This window comes from Camelus dromedarius, chromosome 5, assembly GCF_036321535.1.
Source record: "Camelus dromedarius isolate mCamDro1 chromosome 5, mCamDro1.pat, whole genome shotgun sequence".
NCBI lineage: Eukaryota > Metazoa > Chordata > Mammalia > Artiodactyla > Camelidae > Camelus > Camelus dromedarius.
Window position 1 is genome coordinate 19,829,256 of NC_087440.1, and position 13,802 is coordinate 19,843,057.

Here is a 13,802-nt window from a genome sequence, read left to right on the forward strand (position 1 = left end):
TGCTAACAGTTATAGGAGAATACAGCAGGTGCTATGACAGGGTGGGAACCAGGTTCTGTGGGGACATAATCTCACTCAAATGGGGTCAGAGAAGGTCTTGAAAAGGCTGTGGCATTTGAATTGAACCTTGGAGAACATAAACAGATAACCAAGTAGGAAAGCTCAGAGGCATGAAACAGCCTGCTGGTAGCAATATCTAATAATAAGCTATGACTCAAAAGAGTATGCAAAGAAGGGCTAGATTGAATAGTACAGAACAGACTTGCCCTGAAAGGGATCACAGGAACTCAGAATGAGGTTCTGTTTGTCCATTTACTAATGCATCATTTCCATTTGACTTATTAAAGGAGGAACTTCTCTGTACCTTCTCTTCCAAATTACGGTTGGAAGGAGTGGGGTAACTTTCTATGGCCAAGTCCCTAAGGGCAGCAGAGAGAAGGGACCTTGCTGACACTGTCAGCTCATGTCTTTTCTCCTTTCATTGTCAGTCTCTTAAAATGTGTGGCCCCTAATCACTGCCCTACCTCGTCCTCACCCATTCTCTTAGTAGCTTCTTCAACTTTGACTTCCAGCCCTGAGAGTGCTTTCTATAAGATGATCAGTATTCTTTTTTTCTGTCAGTTTTATTTTGTATGTGCTTTCTTTTTAGCAACATTTATTCTGCTGACCACTCTCTCTGATGGATAAATCTCTCTTTAGTGTCTTTTGATAGTTCACCACTCTGTTTCCTTTGCCTTCCCCTCTTTCTCCCCACTGGTGTGTACCCTTAAAGCTGGGTCTTTGGCCTGGCTTTATGCTCATTCTCTTTGCTCATTTTTATGGCCTCCTAGTCCTCTGTAGCTTCTCCTCCCAAATTCTAAGAATCAACCTTTAACCTGTGCTTAATTTAAAACGCATGATAGTATGCAGATTAAAATCATGGATTCTGGTGTCAGAACGTCTGAATTCAAATCCTGGCTCTGCCACTTCCTGGCAGTGTCACCTAATTTCCCTGTCTGTAAAATGGGAATAATAATAGAACTTCTTTGGATTATTAGAGGATTAAGTAGGCTCATGTAATATCCATAGAATAGTGCCTATTACATAGTAACTACTATATAAATATTAACTATCATTATTATTATATTCTAGATCAATTTTTTAATCTGCTCTTAGTACATCTCCACTTGCATGTCCCTTGAATCTATTTCTTGCTTTCAGTTTTTTCAGCTTCTTTTTTTTCAAAGTAATCAAAGCTTTATTTAGATTTTTTTGGCATATATATATGTTTTTTTTTTAATTGAAGTATAGTCAGTTTACAGTGTGTCAATTTCTGGTGTACAGCATAATGTTTCAGTCATACATGAACATACATATATTCGTTTTCATATTCTTTTCGACTGTAGGTTACTAAAAGATATTGAATATAGTTCCCTGTGCTGTACAGTATGAACTTGTTGTTTATTTTATATACAGCAGTTAGTATCTGGAAATCTCAAGCTCCCAATCTACCCCTTTCCCGCTGGTAACCATAAACTTGTTTTCTATGTCTGTGAGTCTGTTTCTGTTTTGTAAATAAAAACATTTGTCTTTTTTTTTTTTTTTTGGATTCCCATATAAGTGATATCATATGGTATTTTTCTTTCTCTTTCTGGCTTACTTCATTTGGAATGACAATTTCCAGGTCTATACATGTTGCTGCAAATGGCATTATTTTATTATTATTTATGGCTGAGTAGTATTCCATTGTATAAATATACCACATCTTCTTTATCCAGTCATCTGTTGATGAACATTTAGGTTGGTTCCATGTCTTGGCTATTGTGATTAGTGCTGCTATGAACATTGGGGTGCAGGTATCTTTTTGAATTAAGGTTCCTTCTGGATATATGCCCAGGAGTGGGATTGCTGGATCACATGGTAAGTCTATTTTTAGTCCTTTGAGGAATCTCTGTACTGTTTTCCATAATGGCTGCACCAAACAATTTTCCCACCAACAATGTAGGAGAGTTCCCTTTTCTCTACACCCTCTCCAGCATTTATCATTTGTGGACTTTTTAATGATGGCCATTCTGACTGGTGTCAGGCAATACCTCATTGTAGTTTTCATTTGTATTTCTCTGATAATTAGTGATATTGAGCATTTTTTTAATGTGTCTATTGGTCATTTCCTACAGCTTCTTTCTTCTTATACAGAAATGGTTAAGAATATGGTCATTTCAGTCAAACATGGGTTAGTATTCCAGTTCTACTTCTTACCAAAAATAAGCCTTTCTATAACATACTTTGTCTCTCTAAGCCTCTAACTCCTCATCTGTATCTGTATCATAGGATTGTTGTGAGGATTAAATGAGGTAATATATGTGAATGGGATGCTATAAACAAAGTAAACCATCAACAAAGAGTAGTTATTCCGTTGTTGTTACCATCAGATCTTCTGCACTTAGCACAAATACTACATTTTCCACAAAGCCACCTCAAGTTGCTCCAACCACAGTGCTACCTTCCTCTTCTGAACTTTTGTAGAATTTATTAGCTGTACCACTTATTTGACAGTTAGCATAAGTCACTGTGCATTATCATTTACCTTTTTGTTAATATGTCTTCTCTTCCTGGTTTAAGTGTAAGCTCTTTGAAGATGGGGACCTTGTCTTACACCTCCCGTAGCTTTAGCGTCTAGCCCAGTGTTTGGTAAATAAATGATGATGGAAAATCCATATTTTTCCCAAATTTCAAATATCCAAATCAGAGTTGATTATCTTTCTCCACAAAATCCACTCCCCTTCTTAATTCCCCTGACTCTCTTTTAAGAACCACTTTTATTTCTTTTTAAAAATTGTATTTATTATTGTATTATTTTATTTTGGCCAGGAGAGAGGTAATTAGGCTTATTTATTTTTAGAGGAGGTACTGGGAATTGAACCCAGGACCTCAATGCATCCTAAGCATGTGCTCTACCACTTGAGCTATACCCTCTTCCCCATCCCCAGAACCACCTTTATTTCTAATCTCCTAGTTCACAAATCTTTGATATTTCTCATAAGTTTCTTACGTACAAAATCTCACTACTGAATTCCATCAGTTCTGCATGTGGCTGGCTCAGTGCCTGGTACATAGCACTTGCTCATTAAATGTTGAATGATGACTGAATCAAAATATAATTACTAGATTTTAATTTTAAATGTTTTAGATTTGCATCTTTTCTTTATCTTTAATGACACCACCCTAGTCCAGACCCTCATTAACTATGTCCAGAATATTGAAATTTCTTTCCATCTGGCTCCCTAATTTTCTTTTTTGATTTTAATATAGCTTATCTATTATTGCTATACAAATATTCCTAAACTGCCATTTCTATTCACAAATATTACCTCATTTAATCCTCACAACAAGTCTAAGAGGATGGTTTCTCTACCGTTTATGCAATCAGCTAGTCCTCTGAGGCTAGTTTTCAAGGTCTTCCACAGTTCAGTCTCAGTCTATTTATGTCAGTATTTTCTCTTACCAATATTCCTCACAAACTCCATGCTCCTCCTTAAGTTGGTACCACTAGTTCTACATATTTTCCTTCATACCCATTCCTGATATTAAGCCAAACCCTGCTTTAGTCGAAGTCTCAATCATGAAACACCTTTATCTTCCTTTTTAACTTCAAAATTTATTCATATTTTAAAAAGAAAACAGAATCCCATCATGAAACTTTTTTGGAATGTTGTAACCTTTAGTTATTTCTTTCTTCATCATCTAGTTCCCTTGTAAACTTACATAACTTGCATATAAAATATTTATTGTTCTACTTACCCTGTAAGTGTTTACTCCAATTTATTACTATATACTTATTTTATGTGGGTTAGTTAATATAGTCTGCCTATTTGTATCATAAATCTATTAGGAGAACAGTACATGAGTTTTAAGTCTTTGTACGTTCTTCTGTGTCTAAGTGAGCTGAGTACATAGCAGAAACTCAAAAACACTTGGTTGATTAATATTGTAGAAGCTCATTTGATGAAGCTGGTGTTTTGGGAAACACAGCTTTCTCAAATCTTGATCCAAGATAAGATCTATGATGGTTCCAAATAATTTAATCAAATGCCAAATTATATTGTCTGTCTCATAATGACTGGAAGCAAAATGTCACCATATCATTTATTTTAACAAAACGAAGTTTGCAGTTGATGAAAGTTCTCTCTCAGACTTACCTTTTTTAATATGAATGTGATACCTAAAAAATGTTTCATAAAAAGGAATGAAAAGTTTCAGAAATCAAACACCATTGAAAGTTTCTGTGTCTAACTGCCAGCTCGAAAAGTAAATTCAGGGATGTTCATTTCAATTCTTCCAACGTTAAGACCATGGACAGCTCATGGCTGCTCTACCACATAATGAGTCCAGGTTCTGGACATGCCAAGACCTTAGCATTTAGAGGAATCTGTCATGTCCAACTGCGGGGCTAGTTGATAGTTTTTGTTGGATGCTGAGAAGGACATTGTGCTATGAGAAAAGAACAAAGGCTCTGTTTTCCTTTTGAATCCTGTTAGAAATCTGAGGTTCTGTATCTTCATCAATTTTTTTTTAATTTGTTTTTTGGGGGTAGAGGTAATTAAATTTACTTATTATTTATTTTTAGAGGAGGTACTGGGGATTGAACTTGGCACCTGATGTATACTAAACGTGTTCTCTGCAAGTTGAGCTATATCCTCCTCTGAGATTCTGTGTCTTGACAAAGTGTCCTACAGTGTTTTACAGAGTTCTGCCGTAAGGAAATAGGTGCATGTATGTGTGTAGGGGCAGAGAGAGCTTTAGATGCCATCCTCTTCTAGGCTATCCTCTGTCTCCTTGAGTATGTGGAAGGTTACCTGGTCAAGGGTTCCTATGCTTAAGTAGTCCTTGTCTCATCTTCATGGTTTTTGCCAAATATTTTTCCTTTAAATTGATTATTTTTATTTATATACGTTTACCTAAAAAGAAAAATGTACTATATCACTCCTGAAAATAAAAAAACCAATTTATGTTATCGTAAGCAGAATGTAACCATGAAAATAAATGTAACAAAAACAAAATCTTTTCATCAGTACTTTTCATCTCTGAGCCCAAGACTTGACCCATTATTTGTTATAAAGGAAGATTTTAGATGTTAGAGAGATAGTAAGACATTGACATTAAAATGATATTTTTCTTCTTGTCAAGATCAGTGTTATTAAAGGAGAAGTAAAAGGAAAATAATTTTCTCATTCTCATTTCCCAAGTTAGTTAAAATGTCATCACTGCATATCACCTAAAATTATTTCCAGCAAGACCTACCTTGGGATACATCAGACTAGAAGAAAATTTAATTGAATCATTAAAAAAAAAAAAAAACCCTAGGAAAAATCCTCAAAAGAAGGTAACCTTATGTCATTGAAGATTGTCATACATTCGTATTTTCAAGTCCGTGAAGCACAATTTTGTTACTTTTCATTTTTATTCTAGGATTCTTTATTACAGAGGCTTAGGGCTAATAAAAGAAGACTTTTCAATGTACTTACATCACCTTTTCTGAAAACTCAGATAAAATTCATGGAAGTCATCTACCTATTTAGAAGTTAACAAATATGATAAATATTAAGGTAGAAACCAAAACCCTGGCTTGTAAGTCCACAACAAGCTGAAGGGAAAGAAGTCAGCAGAGGTACAAGGGAGAAACATTTTAGAATTTTAATACGGCAGTTGAGAAAAAATAGGAAGGAGAAAAGAAGTGCATTAAGAAATCTCAGTGTATCCAGGTAAGTATTCTATTATTTTTTAAAAAGAATTTTCAAAGTAGAATGATCATCTGCCCTGGTTTTCCTGAGACTAGCAGATTTCCTGAGACATCGACTTTTATAATAGGGAAAACCCTGGCAAACTTGAAATCGGATGACTGAGTTGGTCATCCAATTTCAAAAGCTTCTTTCAAGCCTACATAATAAGCAGCACAGAAGTATAAGTTTTCCTCTTGTGAGTGTAGGAGGGTATATGAGATTATGCCTACAGAGCATCTGATAGACTTTGCCATTTCCAGAGTCCAGAAATCACTTTGGGAGGTTTTATCAAGTCTTTCTCCTAAAATTATAATTCAATTTTATTAAATAATTACCTGAAATTTAGTGAAAGGGACAGATGTCCTCTTCCAACACCTTTTCCCTCTATTTGCTATTGGTCATCAAAATGCCAAGAGGCACTCACATGATAATCCTTCTAGGGAATTGGGGGCATTATCTGTGTATGAGTTGAAATTAAGTAACCAAAGGCATTTGAATAGGAAAACTATCCAGTTCAGCATGCGTGTCTTTTCGCAAATCATCTCCTTGTCTCTTGAACTGTTGCCACTTGATTTATAAGAAAATGTAATTAAATTAAACAGTCACTGAAATGCCTTCTCTGTACAAGACATTTCGCTAATTTGATTCTAAACTCCTCTTATAAACCATATGTAAAACTAAGTTACACATTGCTACTCTATTGAAAATCAAGATTTGAGGCTTTTCCAAATCTGTACCTTGAAGGTATTAATTTTCTCTAGGGAAATGATTATCCCTATTCCTTCCTGTAGTTCTGGAGACTTGATTCATTTAAACTGATCAGAATAATCCCTCCCCTTTTCATGTAATTGGCTTAAAAACAGGTGCATGAACCAATTCTAACAAGTAATAGATGTCTGTGGGAGGCTTCCGGAAAAGGAAGTTAATTGATCTGGCTAGATGTTAAGAGGTAGAATATCACCTCAGTAGCTACTGACAACCATCTTAAGACCATTGAGGATGAGGGGAGGGGGGCCTCAAATGAAGCTGCTATTAAGGAAGATCCCTGCTTTTTGTTTTTGGAAAATGAAAAACACTTGAGTTGTTGATCATGTAATTCTTCCACTGGGTCAACCAACCCTGAAAGCTTCTCTCATATCTCTCTGCCTTTCCAGTTTTGTGAGCCAGTATGTTTTCTTATTAGGTCAGTTTGAATCAGATTGGGGTTATTTACAGAGAACATCCTACTTGGATGCAGGTTCCAACTTTCAGACTTATAATCTAGTTAGGGAAGCCAGATTCACCATATTTCACTGACTCTGTGATGCATTTCCTTTCCCCTACATTTTAGCATCTCCGAAATCAGGATATATCTCTAAAATGAGGGTATAGTGTTGTAAATTTTTTCTCAGCCAAATGGCAGCCTTTTCAGAGTTGTCAGTGCCTGTGCCTGTGTGCATGACCTTCGTCATGCCATTCACATTACTGATGCTTTCATTATAGGTACTATCGGAAATGCACGTATCAATCATCATTTAAAATGAGTAATGATTACATCATCATTCATAACTGAAATTAAAGCTTATTCTGTCTGCAGAAAAGGACAGAAACAGCAGTGAAACATACATCTTATATAAATGAAGCAATGTTCATCCCTTGGAGGAATTACACAAACTCCATAGTTTCTTGCAAATACTTTATACAGGACCTAGGAAAGGAAGACACCCACAACTATATGAAACTGTGTTACATTCTGTTACTGAGATGCATGCAAACGGAATGCCCATCATACACCAAACAAGGCACCTGAAAGTAAGAAAAAAATGCCAAATCCTTTAGAAAAGATGCAAGATATTTCCAAGTCATGAGAGGCTTGTATTACAGATCCATGTATAAGGCATTTTCCATAGAAAATAGAAAATTGTCTTTTGCTTGTAGGAAACTAATTGCCAAATTGGTTTTTTAGGTAGATTGTGGTTATACCAGCTGTGTATGAGAATTTATTTTCCTGAAATAGAGGAAGAGTTTTTAATAATTTGACTCTGTACTGTTATTTTTGTCCTCAAAAACCAGATCAGCTTCTTTTCTTTACATAATTGAGGTATTTTGCCCTTTAAATGAAAGAGCAGCACTGGTACTGGAGATAGTGTTATTATTATTTTTTTCATTTTTCATTTTTATTAGGTAGAATTGTTACAATTTGCACATATACAATATATTGTATATAAGTATATATACACAATATACAGCACATTTTTTTAAACTTACATAAATGTACTATTCATTGTTTCTAAGAACATTTAGAGCTTTAGCTTTTTAAACTTACATAGTTATCAAAGGAATAGAGCCAACCACAAAATAAGAATTAATTCAAAAAGATACATACACCCTACTATTAACAGCAACATTATTTATAATTGCCAAGATCTGGAAGCATCCTAAGTGCACATCAAGAGATGAATGGATAAAGAAGATGCAGCATATATATGTAATGGAATACAACTCACCCATAAGAGAGAAGGATATTTTGCCATTTGTGGCCCTTCATTCGCTTTTTTTTTTCCACTTCAGAAACCAGAATTTTATAGCTGGCATAAACATCTCCATTGCATCAAAAACAACAAAATACCTAGAAATAGACTTAACCAAGGAGGTTACCTATACTCTGAAAACTGTAAAACACTGATGAAGGAAATTGAAGATGATATAAATAAATGGGCAGATATCTTGTTCTCTTGGACTGGAAGAATCAACATTATCAAAATGGCCATACTACACAAAGCAATCTACAAATCCAATGCAACCCTTGTCAAAATACTCACGACATTCTTCACAGAACTAGACCAAACAATTCCAAAATTTATATGGGACCTTAAAAGACCCTGAACTGCCAAAGTAATCTTTTGTAGATTTTTTTTTTCTCTTTCTTCTTTTTGTTCTCTTCTCTTATGGTTTGATGACTAGAGAAGTTCCTTTAACATTTGTTGTAAACCTAGTTTGGTGGTGCTGAATTCGTTTAGCTTTTGTTTATCTGTGAAGCTTTTGATTTCTCCCTCACATCTGATGAAGAGCCTTGCTGGATAGCATATTCTTCATTGCTTTTTCCCTTTCATCGCTTTAAATATATCGTGCCACTCCCTTCAGGCCTGTAGAGTTTCTGCTGAAAAATCAGCTGATAACCTATGGGAGTTCCCTTGTATGTTGTTTGTTGCTTTTCTCTTGCTAATTTTAATATTTTATCCTTATCTTTAATTTTTGTCAATTTGATTACTATGTACCTTGGTGTGTTACTCTTTGTGTTGATCCTGTGTGGGACTCTCTGCACTTCCTGGACTTTGGTGACTTGTTTCCTTTCCCAAGTTGGGGAAGTTTTTGGTTATTATCTCTCCAGAAATTTTCTCAGGTTCTTTCTCTCTCTCTTTCTGCGACCCCTATAATGCAAATATTAGTGAACTTCATGCTGTTCCAGAGTTCTTTGAAACTATCCTCATTTCTTTTCATTCTTTTTTCTATTCTGCAGTGGTGATTTCCATTAATCTGTCTTCTAGCTCATTGTTCCATTCTTCTGCCTCATTTAGTCGATTTTTTGTTCCTTCTAATGTGTTATTCATTTCAGTGATTTTATTCTTCAACTCTGGGTATTTATATTTTCTAACAATTGCTGTGCATCTACACTCCTCTTGAGTTCTCTGAACATCTTCACCAATATTACTTTAAACTCTCAGATAAATTGCCTATCTCCTCATCACTTATTTCTTCTTCTGGGATTTTATCTTGTGCCTTGGCCTGGGAGATATTCCTCTGCCACCTCATATTGTCTATCTTTGTATTTGTATTTTTAGGTAGGTTATGTTTCTTGACCTTGGAGAGGTGGCCCCCTATGTGGGAGGTGTCCTACGCATCCCAGCAGTACACTCTTGTCACCCAAGGGCCAGGGTCCAGCCGGTCCCAGGGTAGAGTTTGGCCTTTATTTGTGGATTCCTTCCACAGGCTTTGGGATTGTTGTTTTCTTATTTCTAGTATCTGCTCCTGGTGGATGAGGCTGGACTAGAGGCACATACAGGTTTCCTGGCAGGAGGAGCCGGTGCCTGCCCACTGCTGGGTGACGCTTCGTCCTGTACCTCTGGTGGGTAGGGCCATGTCTGGAAGTGTTTGTGGCTTAGGCAGTCTGCTGATAAGTATGTTGTTTGGCCTGAGGCTTCCCTATAAACTGTTGGGTGGGGCTAGGTCTTGGTGCTAATAATCCAATCAAGATGTCAGCCTCCAGGAAAGCTCATGTAGGTGAACACTCCTGGAACGTCCATCACCAGCTTTTATGTCCCCAGGGTGAGCTGTAGCCATCCCCTGCCTCCCCAAGAGACCTTCCAAAACCAGCAGGCATGCCTGGCCCAGGTTCCTATGAAATCACTGCTCTGCCCTTAAACCTGGTGCACATGAGATTCTGTGTACTGTTGCCAAGAGAATGAAGTCTCTGTTTCCCCAAATCCCATGGGGTTCCTGGAGCTAAGCCCCGCTGGCCTTCAAAACCAAATGTCCTGGGGTCTCCTCCTCCCAATGCCAGAACCCCAGGCTGGGGAGCCTGATGTGGGCTTAGAGTTCTCACTCCTGTGGGAGGGCCTCTGCAACTTAATTATCCTTCAGCTTGTGGGTCACCCACCCAGGGGGTATGAGACCTGATTGTATCGTGAGCATGCCCCTCCTACCATCCTGCTGTGGCTCCCTCTTTATGTTTCCAGTTGAAGAAGATCTTTTTTTGCTAGGTTCTGTTCTTTTTTTTCATTGGTTATTTAGCAGTCAGTTGTGGTTTCATTGTAGTCATGAGGAGAAGCGAGCTCGTGGTCCTATCACTCCACCATCTTGACCCCAGATAGTGTTATTTAGCCTTGATATAAAAATCTATTTTAAATACTGCATGGTATCACTTATATGTGGAATCTTAAAAAAAAAAAAAGTCAAACTCATAGAAACAGGACCTGCAGGGTGGGAGAAATAGAGAGAGATTGGTAAATGGGTACAAACTTTCAGTTTTGAGATGAATAAGGCCTGAGGAGCTAACATATAACATAATGACTATCGTTGATAATACTGTATTGTGTAATTGAAATTTGCTAAGAGAGTAGAACTTAGATGTTCTCAAACACACACCAAAAGACAAATATGTGAAGTGATGGATGTGTTAATTAACTAGATAGAGGGGGAATTCTTTCACAGGGTATACATTTATCAAAGCATCACAATATATAGTATAAAATCTTATAATTTTATTTGTCAATTATACCTCCATAAAGCTGAAAAAAATCTGTTTTAAAAAGAAAACCACTCTAACTTTGGAACTTGCACCTCTCATCATAAATTTAGCTAAATATATCCTTTCTTCTCCTGGAATCATTATCTTTAGCATCCATAGGGTAACCTGCATTCCCCTGGAAAACACTTATATGCAGTAGGACAGAGATTTCTTTATTGCTTATGTGTTTTAAATGTTTACAGACATATTTAGGATGTGGAGGGACTTCTATCCATAACTAGACTTTCTCTAAACATTCCCTAAATGATCTCTCTTTTTCTCTCCATCTCTTTTATTTAATTTTATATGATGCAGAATATCCCTTTTAAAGCCAGATCTAATCCTACTGCCTGCAGAATAATGTACAAACTCTTGAGTCTGACATTCAGTTTGACAATGCCGGTCTGCCTTCCAGCTTTATCTTGCACCACAGCCTTCCAATCATTCCATACCTCAGTCACAGTGGAGTACTTGCCTTTGCTGAAATTGACCTGTAGTTTCTTCTCTCCATAACATGGCTTCTGCTATTCTTTCCTTGTGGAATCCTTTCCCATTATTCTCCTTGCTGGGATTCTATCAGTCCTTCACAGCTCAGCTCAAGTAATGCTATTTTACATCTCCTTACTAAGAGCTAATGTTTCCCTTCCCTACTTTCCTATTACTTTCATTGCGTGTTGTGTCTCTACAACACTTAATTTACCTTATATTAAAATTAAGAGTGATATGTGTTGATGTGTGTGTGTGTGTGTGTGTGTGTGTGTGTGTGTGTGTGTTTACTCAACTAGACTGTGGACTTTCTGGGAGCCATGAGCAAATTTTTAATTAATTTTATTCATTCAATAATGAATGAAGCTAGTCACTGTCTTAAATGCTCTCGTGAAGCTCCTGATCAATCAGGAAAGTCAGATATTAACAAACAATTATAAGTGTGTTGACTATAATGATGGAGAAATGCAGGTTTTAACAGAAGCATATAATAAGGGGACATAATTTCGTCTAGGGGAAGAGGGAATGCTTCCTGGAAGAAGTACTGTTTAAAGTGAATTCTAATTCTAGGAAGTAGCTAGGTGAAAGTGGAAAGGGAATTGAAAAAGTGGTTGGGAGCAGTATCTAAGAAATCTCAGACTTCAGAAATAACAACGTGTTCTAAGTACTGAAAAAAGTCAGAGTTACGGGAAGTTAACAAATGAGAGGGAGTGTGGCATGATGTGAAGCTTATAGAAGCAGGCAGGGGCTGGAGTCCTAGGAATTTATTATTTTATCCTGGGGGCAGTAGGAAATCATTGGAGTTTTTAATAAGGGGAATGAGGAGATCAGAATTATGTTGTTAAAAGTGCACATTGGCTGCAGTATGAAAGAGATTGGAGGCATAAGAGTAGATGTGGGAAGCCAGTTTTTTTGCGGGGCAGGGAAGGCTTGGGACTGATTTTATTTGTTTGTCTTTCATAAAAATCCAGGCATTGACAGTGGTGACTTAGATCATTAGATATTTGTATGCCCTGTAATATTGAGTACAACTGTTTGTTTCCAGTATAGCTAATAAATGTTTCTTGAACAGAAGTAAATTAATTGACACATCACATGTAAACCACAAGACATTACAAGACAGTGTCAGGAAGACATTTCAAACAATTGGGCATTCTTCTCCAGGTGACCTCCTCAGCTCTGAGAGCCCAAGATCTGCGAGCCCAAGATCTGCTTAGCCCAGAGTAAGCCATTCCTTCTTAGGTAACTGTGAAGGTTCTGTATCAGGAAGAAAATGCTGTAGCCAAAGCAACTGCCTACCTCATTTGATGGGAAACTTCCCTGTAAAGGTCACTTGTTAAGTATTGGTGGAAATGACATTTCTTTCAGCTTTGAGGAGGGAAGCTCATACTTTCTCATTAGCTGGCTCCTGCTTTGGTTGCTAATATTTCAAAATATACAAATAAAATCTCTCCCTTAGCTTGCTGCATAAAAACAACAGCTTATGCTTTTACTCTTTTTTTTTTTTATAAGAGAACAAATCCACACTTTTATTTTCTTTTCAATAAGTTTAAATCCTTGAGAGGTACAGCATCACACGGATTCTGTGTCCAATGGCCTTAGCAGGAAGATTGCTTCGGAATTTGGCATGAACCATGCCACTGTTTCCATGAGCACGAGTTACCTTTCCCCAGATTACTCTGGTTTTGTTCGTTTTCCACCAGGAGTTACTGTGTTGTTCTTTGCTTTGTACACATAAGCACATCTCTTGCCCAGATAGAATTCAGTTTCATCTCGAGCATAAACACCTTCAATTTTAAGAAGAGCTGTGTGTTCCCTCTGGTTCCGGAGACCCCTCTTATAGCCAGCAAAAATGGCCTTGGACCACAGCCTTCCAGACATATTTATTGTTTTGGAAGTCCTGTTCCCAGCAGGCCTCCGCAGTCTCCAAGATGGCTGAAAGAGTGCTTTTACTCTTTTGTGAAGTCTGAAAATCAGTCCAGGTGTGATATTTGATTATCTTCTGTTGGAGCATTTTTTATGCTTACTAATTTTTAAAAAAATTTCAATATAACCATTTATCGCTAAAAAGGGAAGCATATGTTGGTATGCACAGGTGGGATTCAAGAAGACAGGTAAAGGATAATTTCTTCTTTGTCACACTTTCACCTTGAAATGAACATAATTACAACATATTAGAAACTATCTAAAATATTTTTTAAAGAGAAAAGAACAGATAAGCAGATATCCGAGGACAGCAGCCAATTATCTAAGGCAAAATTATTCCAGACAGCGGGGAGATATATCTATAT

General features: G+C 36.9%; 1 non-coding gene and 1 pseudogene across 1 annotated transcript; both read right to left on the reverse strand.

Annotated features, from left to right (window-relative positions):
- Positions 1-2,881: 2,881 nt before the first annotated feature.
- Positions 2,882-2,955, reverse strand: TRNAP-AGG (transfer RNA proline (anticodon AGG)). Its single transcript has one exon. It is a non-coding gene; the product is annotated as a tRNA-Pro (tRNA).
- A 10,071-nt stretch (positions 2,956-13,026) lies between these two features.
- On the reverse strand, positions 13,027-13,449 carry LOC105101707 (large ribosomal subunit protein eL33-like; annotated as a pseudogene).
- Between the last annotated feature and the right edge of the window lie 353 nt (positions 13,450-13,802).